The sequence below is a fragment of the Akebia trifoliata genome, chromosome 14 (assembly GCF_017979445.1).
Source record: "Akebia trifoliata isolate Shusen 1 chromosome 14, ASM1797944v1, whole genome shotgun sequence".
Taxonomy (NCBI): Eukaryota; Viridiplantae; Streptophyta; class Magnoliopsida; order Ranunculales; family Lardizabalaceae; genus Akebia; species Akebia trifoliata.
The window spans coordinates 3,755,110-3,768,093 of NC_141388.1; the positions used below are offsets into that span (position 1 = coordinate 3,755,110).

The 12,984-nt window shown below is 34.8% G+C and overlaps 1 pseudogene across 1 annotated transcript; it reads left to right on the forward strand.

Annotated features, from left to right (window-relative positions):
- The first annotated feature begins 8,376 nt into the window (after positions 1 to 8,376).
- Positions 8,377 to 12,677, forward strand: LOC147385589 (transcription factor AS1 pseudogene; annotated as a pseudogene). Its single transcript, XR_015172079.1, has 2 exons — positions 8,377 to 8,935; positions 11,251 to 12,677. The product of XR_015172079.1 is annotated as a transcription factor AS1 pseudogene (transcript).
- Positions 12,678 to 12,984: the final 307 nt, after the last annotated feature.

Genomic DNA, 12,984 nt, shown 5'->3' on the forward strand with positions numbered 1-12,984 from the left:
CAAGACACCAATTATTAAATCTTATGATTAAAAAATCCATAATCATCAATGATTCAATCAAAAAAATGCAACAAAGATAATGATATTGATAATATAATATTAAAATCTCTATAATCTCAATTATCTACTTAATAACATGAGTGATTTTTTCAAAATTAAAACTTATTTGATGGTTAGAACCATGTCATTTGAACCACTCAAATTGATGACTAAAATTTGTTATAATATCAAAAATAAGCAATGAAATTTTTTTTTTGTTATATTAATATTATTTGTTAAATAAATGTATATATAATGAATTTGATTCGATTTTAAGATTTTCTGAACCAAAAATCAAATCTTAGAATCGAATCAAATCAATCGATTTTTCAAAATAATAAATTAGAATCGAATCAAATCAATCTAAAATACCTTGATTCAATTCAGTTTGGCCCAATCCAATATACACCCTAATCAAAACTGACCAAGAGGCACAAAGCTCATGCTCTAGATGACTTTAATGCCCTATATCTCTTTTGGTTGTGTGTGTGTGCACGCGCTACTTACAACATGCCAACAGATTTGGATGTTTTGGTACAAATTCTTAATGTGTGCGCCAATAGTTTTGGATGGCCGTTGATTAAGAATGGTCCTTCGAGTAAAGTGACTATTGGATCGAAGAGTCACGAGCAACTTGTGAACCACCAATGCATTATGTGGTCTGTTAATCTGATAATACCATCTCTTGAAATGCCCAGGCTTAAAAGGATTATTATGATTGATTAATCATAACCATCCAAACCAGTACTAAAATAGTGACTTTAAAACCTCCAATATTGTTACCATTCACATTTTGGTAATTAAAATGAATAATGAGATCGTAAATTCGTCAAAAGTTGGTCGTGTTTCTGTAAATATCTCTATATTTTACCATTTTCTGTTGACTATTATGTCCAAAATAAAAGGGAGTCATTAGTCCATTTGGTCCTCCCTGATCACCCATATTTTCTTGGCCTTACCTCAAGACTAAGAAATGGCTAGGCGTAATGAGGGAACAGCCATGTGCCATATTTTTGGGCCGTGACCCATGATTTTGGCCCACCATTTTTCTCTTTTTGGGTAGAATTGCAACCGGAGAAGAAATTCATATGGGCCCATCAAGTACTCCAAATGGGTGGGTTCACATGTCAGTTGACCCATATAATAATAATGTGTTTCCTATTCAAGGCCAAGTTGTGAATAAGTGACAATTGGGTGTAAAGAAGAGTTAAAAGAGAAAATTTATCCCCATATCACTCTTTGCAAGCTTTCATTGTCAAAACATGTTTGATGTTACTAATGGGAAATCATAGGCAAGTATTATCCATCAAAATCTTTCTTGGAGTCCATTGTTTCCAATAAATTTTGATTTTGGTATGAAAGTTTAATTCAAAATTTGAAATATTACTAATTTTGATTTTGTATAGAAATAGACATTTAATTAGATATTTTATTACTTTTAAAAGTCTCTCGACCGATTTGGAGTCCTATGAATTTAAATTTCACCTTGTTTATTAAATTATCTAGAAGTGTAATCTATCAAATTCAGATAGTTTTGGATTATTCTAGTGATACCCATTGGCATACCTACGTATAATGCACTTGAGAACAAATGCCATCGTCTATCTCATTTTGATCAAAATTTTGATGAAAACTTGTTCGGATAAAAATTTGGAGAAGCATCTATGCCTCGAGATTCATCTCGATAATCAATAATTGAACGATCACATAACAAATCAAACTTATGATTGCAACAAGAAATATCCATCTAACACAAATTGAATTACAATGAGGATAGAGGGAATAATGAATGAGATGCCACTTCAATCGAGTCAAATCATTTTTGTCCCAAGAATTGCAACATTATTATGGCGATAATGAAAAAAGCTTCACTAGGTCTCCTTCATATCCTATCCATATAGCGATGACATGTTTCCTGACTCCTAACAATTGTTAATTTTCATTTGAGCAGTTTTCATGTAAATGGATCCAATTGTAGGAAATCATCAACCAAACTCTTTTTTTAGCGTGGCTTCCACCAGATAGGTTGAAGATCCTCAATCGTTAGTTCCGGGTGCAAAGTATATGAAGTGGCATATCACAATTTGCCAATTGCATCCCAATAAAGAAAAAATACCTCTTTTTTTTTAAAATCCCTATCTTAGTCTTTCCAGTTACATCTGATGGGATGAATGTTTGCGATTTTTTCAACTCACTTTATCATTCTTTGTTACTATTCTATGGGGATTATCATATATCGTAGAAGTACACATCTTTTCTTACAACATAGTATAAATATTGTTGTGAGAAGTCTAGTATTCTTATTGGGCTTGGAATTCAAAAGGTAAGGCAATATCAAAAGGAATATTTTCTTACAACATAAGTTTTGTTGTGAGGTTCCTTGCGACTGAGTGAGTTGCGAGTTTTGTAAGCTTTTGTTGATAGTGGATTTTTCTCCCTCTTTTCTGTGGACTTAGGTAATTTGTCAAACCACGGAAATCTTGTGTGCTTGTTTTCTTCTTTGATTTTACTCTTGCTACACTTCCGCGCAGCACGTAGGAAGTGCAATCAGCAATAGAAAACAATGATAGTATAAAAGAAGAAAAAGTATTGAGATATAATCGATCATAAGCTTTTACTAATCAGAAAAAAAAAAAATGTAATAAAGAGTGAGTGCAATCTCTCTTGTTTTTTTTTTCTTCTAATTTCAGAGTACAACTATAATTATGGGGTTTATTGAGAATTTTTAGTAGAGGAAAACAATTGGTATTAAATGACCTGCAACTAATTAAACGGTCTAAAACCCTGAGGGGTTGGCTCAATGACAATTTTGAAGTGATAAGCGATGAAAGTCTGTAGGTCGTGAGTTCAATAACAAGTATGAGCAATAATTCATCAGGGCCACCCACGAGGCCGTATCCTCACTTACCCAGTGAGTGTGATGTGCAGGCGTTGCACATGCCCAAAGTCGTATATTGCTATGTGGAGTGGCTGATTGATTCTCGAAATCACATCTAAATCAAAAAACAAAATGTTAATGATAAAGAGTACATCTAGGGACCACGATACACCGGATTTCATCAGATTCAGAAGACTAACACTGCCAAAACTAATAATAGAGAGAAGGGGAAAAAGCTATCAAACCAAATTTTACAATATGTCCTTTCAAAGTTTTCCTTCCCAAAATACCCCTTAGATTAAAAAAAATACTTGGCCACTTTCTACTAAAGCTACCTACCTATTTTAAGAAAGAATCTGAGGGTAGAAATTTGGAAACATGTTTGATGAAATGTGGAATTTGATATTTTTTTTTTGTACCAAAATTTGGTACATATGGGCAGAAGAGTCTATGGCCTTATTTATGGGCAGTGGTCCTCTCTAAATCTATCTTCTTCAATTATAGGAGGTGGTCCTCTCGTGTGGGACGAAGAGCACAGCTCACAATGTCAGTTGCACGAGTATATGTTGAATTCAGATCATGTACTCCACAATGTTGTTTAGCTATCCTACTCTAGGTCCATTTTGATCTGATGTGATCTAAAGACGTTTTTTAAAATAATAATAATAATAATAATAATGATAATAGGCTATTTACAAACCACCTTTGGCTTTATATGATCTATTAGGGACTTTTAAAACACTATAAAATGGTATAAAAGGGCAGTTAACTTGGCAGGACCAATCTAAATCACTTGAAGTGTCTATACCTCCAAGGGATCTTGAGCTTGGACAAAAATGGAGCATAAGCTTCTATACCGATTTGATAAAAAAAATTTCAAAGTTTAATATAGAATAATGATGAACGCACATAGTAAATCATAGTTTATACACAACTAATGTGGCAAAGGCACAGAATCACAGATCTTTTTCCTTGTATATCCCGACAAAAAAAAATCTATGATTTTATATCATTACCATGTCAATCGCATATGATTTATCACGTGCATTCATCACGATTCTTTAAGATATTTACTACCTTTAAATCACTTCTATCATTTAACAAAATAACGATTATTGTAATTTGTACCTCACACAATGCTGATTGTCACTCACAAAAATAGGTTCAGGTGGTTGATACACTTTGATTAGCAAAGTCTAGTTGGTCTATCAACCCTAATTATTCAAATAGAATTATATATTTACTATTATAATAAGAGAAGGCGAAATAGAAGTGACTCAACACCAAAAATTGGATCTCACAAATGCCCCCACCTTTACATTTTAAACTTAATATAATCAGGATCAATTTGGTAAAAAATCAAGAAAATTGCAATCTCGGAATCTTATAATCATGTTGTTAATTTTCAAAATTAAGAAAAAATAGATTATTTTTTACTATATAATTTTTAAAAATCTTTTAATTAATACTTTAAATTATCATTTAGAGTTCTAAATTACTTTCGTTTTAAGAAATCAATGTACATTTCCTAAACCAGTTAATCTTCCCCTAAACTTTAAGATTGGATGTTGAGGATTGGGTCCCACGTTGACTTGGGCATCCAAAAAGATAATTTAGCAAAATTTCTCCCCTAATATCTAGTGTATTCTATTCTGGTCCCAAGTCCCACCGCTATGTCCTTGGGCTTTTGAGACAATTTACTATATTCCGGGGTGGAGCTGGTGGGGACAATTGCCCCATAGGATAGAACTTTGAGACACTCCTATATTTTTAATTAATTACATGTCTCATTTGTCTCCACTCTCTCACCTCTCTCCTCATTTGCCTCACACCCTCACCTCCTTCTAATTTTTGACCCCACACCCTCATCTCCTTCCAATCCAATCGTATTTTTCAACACAAATAATTTTTCCATCATTCAAGTTTTTCAACTATAAAACTAACCATAGTTTGCCCCCACTACAAAAAAATCCTGACTCCACCCTTGACTATATTATCCTTTGTTACATACATTTGTCGCTCCCCTTTAAAGGGGCAATGAAACCCCTATATTTGAGATCAAGTACATTTTTATAAGAGATATTTATCGGACAGACCTATCTGTTGAAATTTTATTACAAAAATTGCCTTACTTTGTTGTTATCGCACATACCCGACTTTATAAAATCAGGTTAGCATGACTAATTTAGTAAGATTTCAAACCGTACTAAAGGTTGTTGGGCTTACGTGGATTATCAAATTAACAATTCAACAAAATAGATTTATAGATTTCAAGAAAAAACTTACATTCAAAAGAAAAAATAAAAAATCCTTGTTGAACTTGATCAAAGGGATTGAAAATGAATGGATACCAAATTTAAAACTAAAATTCAATGGGAAAATTTTAATTTTTTAATTATTATTCAAAATTCTTAGAATTTTTTTCTTTTATAATCATGTGACATAGATCATGTTTTTGTATACCAAAATTTGATACGGTTAGGATCCATTCCAAGGTATGTTAAGTAACAAATTAACACATCAATTTGACTATTATGGTGTGGATCCGACTCCAAAGTTTGAAAGGTAACAAACTTCATAAAATAAGATTCCCTTCAAATTGTCAAAACTCCAAGGGAGTTTTTGTAACAAAAGTACAACAGTTAGATCTGTCAGGTAAATCTCTCTTTGTATATCACGTGATGCATGTAAAACATTAATTAAACGAGTTTTAAGATCATTTTTTGCAAATCGTATCATCAAATTTGATGGTAATAAGTGTTTTGACTAATAAAATATCAAATGAGGTATTACTTCCAACTTCACCAGAGCAAATTTCAAATTCGAGAGTGAGTAATCTTCTAATAGAAAATTAACATGTGTGCACTTATATAAAATAATATTTCAAACTTCAATTTCAGGATAAACTTCAAATTAAGGAATGAGCATATGCTTGAGTCTTAATGTTATATTGGATAGGTTAAGCTATCTCACTTTATGAATCCGAGTTAAAAGTTGGCTTGGATCTTTTGTCGTTGCATTTAGATTGCACTTAGATCGAGTTATCGAATTTTATATATTACGAAGAATGATATTAATATCTGAATCTTAAATCCTAAATCCTAAATCATATCAATCAACATTTGTTGTTGATAGAGTTTTCCAATAGCATAAAATTTGGCTGGCCCCACATGAAACTGAATCCAATGGACGTGATGGTCGTCTCATAGTATTCAATGGATGGTATTGAATCTATGATACCTCAGTAGCGACCAATGAGTTGTGGGGGGAGTGAGGGAGGGGTCTAAGTCTAAGTGAGGTAAAAATGTATGGTGTGTAGGTAAACAGAGTAGTTGTCAGGGGTGGTAAGAGAGTGAAGGAGGGGGTTTTGTACTTTTGCCCCAGAAATAAAGGGTGGGGTGGTGCGGATCACCACGTCAGGAATGCGACATAACATATCGCTGACACCGAGGCCAGTAGTCAAGTCCCCATCGACTCGTCTCCCTGTGCCGATAAATGCGGACTACAGTTTACAGTGCCCCCCATGAGTGGGACCTACCTAAAACCCTTCTGGCTTCTGCTAATGATGGCGGGAGGAGATCCCACCACTACCGTACGTCTCTCTCTCTCTCTCATACTATTTGGAAGCTCTTCGTAACCAAGTAAAGGCTATAGTCCAACTAACCTTACTTAGGTAGTCATTAGGTTCACCTTCACCTTGTGGCATCCACACACATTGATCCGGTGTTTCATGTTGTATTTTATAAAATTTTATATATTTAAACAAAATTTAAAAAAATATATACATTTTTATCGTTGAATTTCAATTTTAAGTTTGGGAGTCATGTACATGTTCGATAGATGTCCATTTTCAAAACATTTGATTCAATTCAAAAGAAATTTCTTTATCTGAATTTTTGTTATGAAATTTAGAGGATTACGATATTGGATTACTAATGAGATAATCTATTTGAGCAAAACGACTCTTAGTAAAGTTTAAAATCTTTACCAAGTTAATAAAGAAAATGTTTCTCTTTTATTTATTTAACCAAGTTTAAAATTACGCAAATTATATAGGAGGGATGCAAAGAACTAATATAACACATATCATCTCACACTTATAATGATAGCACCAATCATCGGATAAAATCAAATCTATAAATTTCTCTTAGTTTCAACCATCGTGTAATGGGGGTGAAATAATCGGACTGTCTTTAATTTATGTAGTTCTTCTGAATTTAAAAGTTGATGGGTAACTTGTGAAAATGGCCTTTAAGAATATGTTTGGGAATATCTCAAGAAAGTGCCATGAATGAGTGATGCTCAAGTCGATATTGTGGTCCATGCTCATGACCATATTGTTACCAAGTGGGAATACGAGCTTAAAATAGTAAGGGAAAATGTAGATGCAATTTACGGGCCCACCTTGAGATATGCATTCACCTTGTTGATGCACCTTTGCTCTTGTGATTTCTCTTGGGTGTACCTACACTACAGATCCTCAGATACAAAAGTCAATCTACAAATTAAATTTAAATAAAGTTTTATTATGAATAATTTCGTACATTTTCTTAGTATTGTTGTGCCCCTTTTATAGAGATTGGGATGAGGATCCTGTTTTGTAGTAAAACATTATCTTATGTGGATTAAAAGTTTTTTAATGAACTGATTTATTTTTGTGAAGACAATCTTCCCATCATACGTTCCTTGGGTAAATCTCTCAAAAACAAAAAGAAAAAAAATATTGATTTTTTATTTTATTTTTATTACCATGCCCCATTGTGAGGACGTAACCATTGCTCTATCTGGAAAATGGACTTTTATTGTTTGTATGCTTAGAATCGTAATCGCTGCAATTATTGAAAATGGGATCAGACCCAATGTGAAACATCTATATGTGGGCCCGTTTATGATTAAAATTTTAATAGGGAGAAGGCTTAAGCAAGGGAAATGAAAGTTGTAAGAGATCAATTAGCATGACTTGATATCAAATCCAATCATCTAAAATTGAAGTATGATATGAGCTCAAAAGATAGACTTAAACCGTCTTATAAGACATCTACCATTTTGATCACAATGTTGCAGTGTTTAAAATGTCACTTACCCACAACACCATTGTTGACAAATCAGAAAAAAATGGAAGAAATTTGATGGACAAGATGGATAAAGTAAACAAAGTCAATGGCATCAATGTAATAAATACAGCATTGTTAGATGCTAGACATTAGTAGTTTATATTCGTCTCTTAAAGAGAACATCAGAAGTTCAGTAATCAGGAACCTCTTCTCTTTTTCATCTCTTGTCACGTCTTCATAACAAAGGAAAAAAAAAACGGCAATGGAAAGTCTAACCTGAAAAAAGGCGAATCAAATATATCATTTAAAAAAAAAAAAAAAAAAAGTTACGATTTATAAGATCCTTTAACCTACGCCGTGTGTTAATTATACCTTTCTTGAATTAAAATGTCGTACATTTGAATAACCCTTACGCCCGCGAAACTCTGAGACAGAGAAAAAAATAAAATAAAAAAACGAAAACATGGAAGAAATGAAGGAAAGCAGCGCATTTTAAGCGCTGAAATGGATCGTACGCCATTATTATTGATGGGGTTTTCTGCTTTGCTCTGTCGTGTCTAAGTGCTTAGTTTTTTCTCGTGGCACCACCACACCACACCAGGCTTACGATAGCAAATTCCTTATATACGTAAGCACAGACCTTGAATCTCAGATTGCCTTTTTCTTCCCCTCTCGCGTGCTCTCTTTTTTCAACTCTGTCAGATCTTTTTCTCTCTTAAAGATAAGAAAGGATTGAAAATTCTTGAAACCTCTCTCTCTGAGTCTCTTCTTCATGTTTTACTTCTTTTAATAATATCTTCTTCTTCTTCTCTCTCTCTCTCTCTTTACCCTGGGATCTCTCTATTTCTAGGGTTTCAATTCGCAACGGTTTTGATTCTGTTTCCTTCTCTGTTCGTTCTATCGATGTTTGAAGTATAAATGAATTGGATATGCGTCGTAAGAGAAGCTCGGTCTAAAGAACCATGTAAGCGTTTTTTCTTCGATTTCCCAAACGATCCTTTAGTATTACCAGTAGTCTTAGGTACTGTTTGTGATTTGTTGAAGAAGTCGGATTCTTTTTTTTTATATAAAGGAATTAGGGTTTTGTTTATGTTTCAATCAGTGTTTGAAGGATACATTTGGGTTTGACACAGATTTGTATGCTTATTGGAGGATGTTTACTGTTTACACGCTATTTCGCTCGCTCACTAAATTTCTTCTCTATATTTGTTCCTAATTTTTTTTTTTTTTTGCGGAGTGTGAGGTTCGTTCAAGTGTCTTTAACAGTTCGTCTTCTAAAAAAATATTTTTTAAGATAAAAACTTGTGTTTCAGGGTTAAATATCGAAACTATACTCGAATTTTTTCAAAAACGAATAAAAACCTAATCTTTTACAGATCAATGAGCTATAACTTTAGCAAAAATAAGGAAATGCTTCTTGATACATCGACAACGTGCCAACGATCTGAGTGTTTGATATTAAATTGCATAAAATATCTTTCTGAATTGTTCTTCTGCCAAATAAACAATGTGCTTCGATCAATTTGGGACTAATTCTATCTGAAACTGCATTATGTCACTTTTTAAATGGATTATTGGGATACTCTGTTTCTAAAATAGTCAAACGAAAAGATTGATTTTTTTTTTCTATCTGAATGGAGTATATCATCCTATTTATGTCGACCATCACCATCTTGGAGTTCAATTTCTGACTGATATATACCATTTTGGAATTTTGGAAATCAACGAGAAGCTCAATCTCAGAAAAGAGTGGAAAGTTGTTGAATGCTTAGAGTTGGATTTTGTCATATCTTGAAACATAGTTGTCCCTCGAAGTGTTCACTTCTCTATTTGAACTGTGGGTGGATTCGTTATTGGATTGTATATAGATTTTTGTAAAGAAAATGAAAAATCTACTAGGAAATATAGTTTGTTTGTTTTTTTTTTTGTCTCGTTCTTAGCTGGAAATAAAGAATTGCGTTCTGGGTCCTTGTGTTGGGTTGCTAATAATATATATCATCTGTTCTGCATTTTCTTTAATTAAGTATGAGTGTAACAAGAATACCCTTGCTTTTTTTCTTTAAAAAAATTGATGAATTTCTTACTCATTGGGTTTCCGTTTGATCTACAAAATAAAGAACAATTCTGAAATGTTACTCATTATGGAAGTATATGCTTCTGTACACTTGTGAATCGTTTGAAATGTGCACGGACTTTTTTTTTTAAGCCCTTTTTACGAAGATGAAGAAGAAGATATGTTCTGTGGCATTTTACTCAAAACTGTAAATTTTAAGTGCTTGATGCATTGGTTTCAACTAGATTATTTCTTTTAAGCCTGTACTTTATGAGCTCAAATTAAGCTTTTCTGTCTGTCTAGTGAGAGAATTTCCAATTCCTTGTATTTCTCACCCTTATTAAAAATGTGAAATTTTCAAGTACAATACTTGAATTAATTAGTTTAATTGATCTTGGCTTAATCCTACATTCCAGTGTAAAAGCTATTATCTGATTTTGAGTGTTGCAATTGGGTTAAATCATCTCATCGTTCTTGATTGAGTGGCTTCAGTTATTTTTGAGATCGATGAGCGGGAGCGACCATTGCAATCAGAATTCGAAAAGAAATGAAAGATAAGCACTTAGTAGCCCATTTGACCGAGTCCAGCTTATAGACTGATTTGCTTAGCGTGGTCTATAGAAACTATATATGTTCTGTGCAGACACATAAATTAGTTGGTCGCACGCAAACACTTGACAACCAACATCACTTGCATGAACACATGGCCCGTATATGTCAACTGAGTAGCTATTTTTCAGATCATTTGTACCTTACTGATGTTGGCTTCTGTCCTATTTTAAAGAACTTATTTTTGCTTGAGAGAGATGCTATCTTGATTTATGTTATTTGATTCTCTTCATTGTTTAGCTGGTTGGGTGGGGCATGATCCGAATGCGATGTATATTACTCAAGAGTATTGGAGGGGGGGGGGTGACATTGTTCATGAACTACTGAATTTCTTATTCTGCATTTTTCTTTTCTTTTCTTCTGCATATTTCCCCTTAGAAGTGTGTAAGGTCTTCTATGGAGGTATATAATTCCTCGATCATTTTCATAGAAATGCCCAGATAAGTACAAATTTTGATTCCTTTTTTTGTGTGTGTGTGTGTGTGTGTGTGTGGAGTTCTTCCCCTTGCCCAAACTTCATTTGAAAAGTACTATGCTGGTTTATATTGATTCTTAGGAAGTAATATTCACTTGTCAACATCAGGCAGATTGATACTTTAGTTTCCACCTCTGTTCAGATACATTATGAAGAATCCAATTCAATGGACCTTAATGTCTGCTACTGGAAATGAAGGAGAGGCAGCGTTGGAGAGCTGAAGAGGACTCCCTTTTACGTGCTTATGTGAAGCAATATGGTCCAAGGGAGTGGAACCTTGTGTCTCAGCGTATGAACACACCCCTTGATAGGGATGCCAAGTCCTGTTTAGAAAGGTGGAAGAATTACCTCAAACCAGGCATCAAGAAAGGATCCCTCACCGAGGAGGAACAACGTCTTGTCATCTGCCTTCAGGCCAAGCACGGCAATAAGTGGAAGAAGATTGCAGCTGAGGTCCCAGGCCGCACTGCAAAGAGACTAGGCAAGTGGTGGGAAGTGTTCAAGGAGAAGCAGCAAAGGGAGCAGAAGGAGAACAACAAGGCCCCTGACCCAATTGAAGAGGGGAAGTACGATCGTATCCTTGAGACTTTTGCAGAGAAGCTAGTGAAAGAGCGTCCGACTCCCCAATTCCTCATGGCCACGTCCAATGGTGGTTTTCTTCATTCTGATCCACTCATTCCTCCTCCAACAACTATGCTTCCCCCATGGCTGTCCACAAGTTCGAATGGGACACCTACTTTAAGGCCATCCTCATCTCCATCCGTTGCTCTGACTCTTTCACCAACAGTTACTCCACCACCGACCATTTCATGGCTGCAGCCCGAAAGAGGACCGCAGCATGGAGTGGTTTCTACAGGTGGAGACAACGTAATGGTTTCAGAGCTCTTGGAGTGCTGCAGAGAATTGGAAGAGATGCACCAAGCTTGGGCAGCACATAAGAAGGAAGCGATATGGAGGCTTAGGAGGGTGGAGCTACAGCTGGAATCTGAAAAGGCATGTCGAAGGAGGGAGAAAATGGAGGAGATTGAATCAAAGGTTAGAGCACTTAGGGAAGAACAGAAGGTGATGCTAGAGAGAACTGAGGCAGAGTATAGGGAACAAATAGCAGGTCTGAGGAGGGATGCCGAAGCCAAGGAGCAGAAGCTGGCAGAGCAGTGGGCTACAAAACACATGCGCCTCACAAAATTTCTTGAGCAGATGGGATGCCGGTCCAGGCCCACTGAACCCAACAATAGGTGAGGAGAAGAATCAGTTCTTGTATGGCTGGAAAGGTAGCACATCTGTTCATTTACTTGGATCATTTGGGCTCGTATTGCTTTCGAACCTCATTCTCTCGTTTTCTTTATTCAGATCTTTTGATGCTCGTGTGCATTCTCTCCCGAAGTAGCTTATTATTATTATTATTATTAGGGTATTGATTTTTCTCCTATGGTGGACAGATTCGAGAGATGGTGCATTGTTCTGAATTTGCCTTTAAAAGGCCTAATGTAAATTATTTCCCTATGGACTGATTTCTTACCCTCATCAGTTATATAAGAAGGGATGATTATTCAATCCTGATTCCTGCTACTGCATCTGCTTGCCAACTGCTATAGAATGGATTATTTTTGCTTGAATTAGGGCCTCTGATTTTACATCTACGGATTTCCAGGAAGAATATGTTCTGTTGGTGGGGGAATGAAAAGAGATTTTGATTTTGATTTTGGTTTTTTGTTTATGAGATTATGAAACCAATGCTGATGCATGTACTTAAAAGATCTTATTAGATACAATCACTTAAGAGGACCCAGATCACTGCAATGTTATAATCTTCCGTTTACATTGGTTTTCCACTTTGCACATTAGGGTTTTTTCTGTTTTGGAAGCAGAAAATATC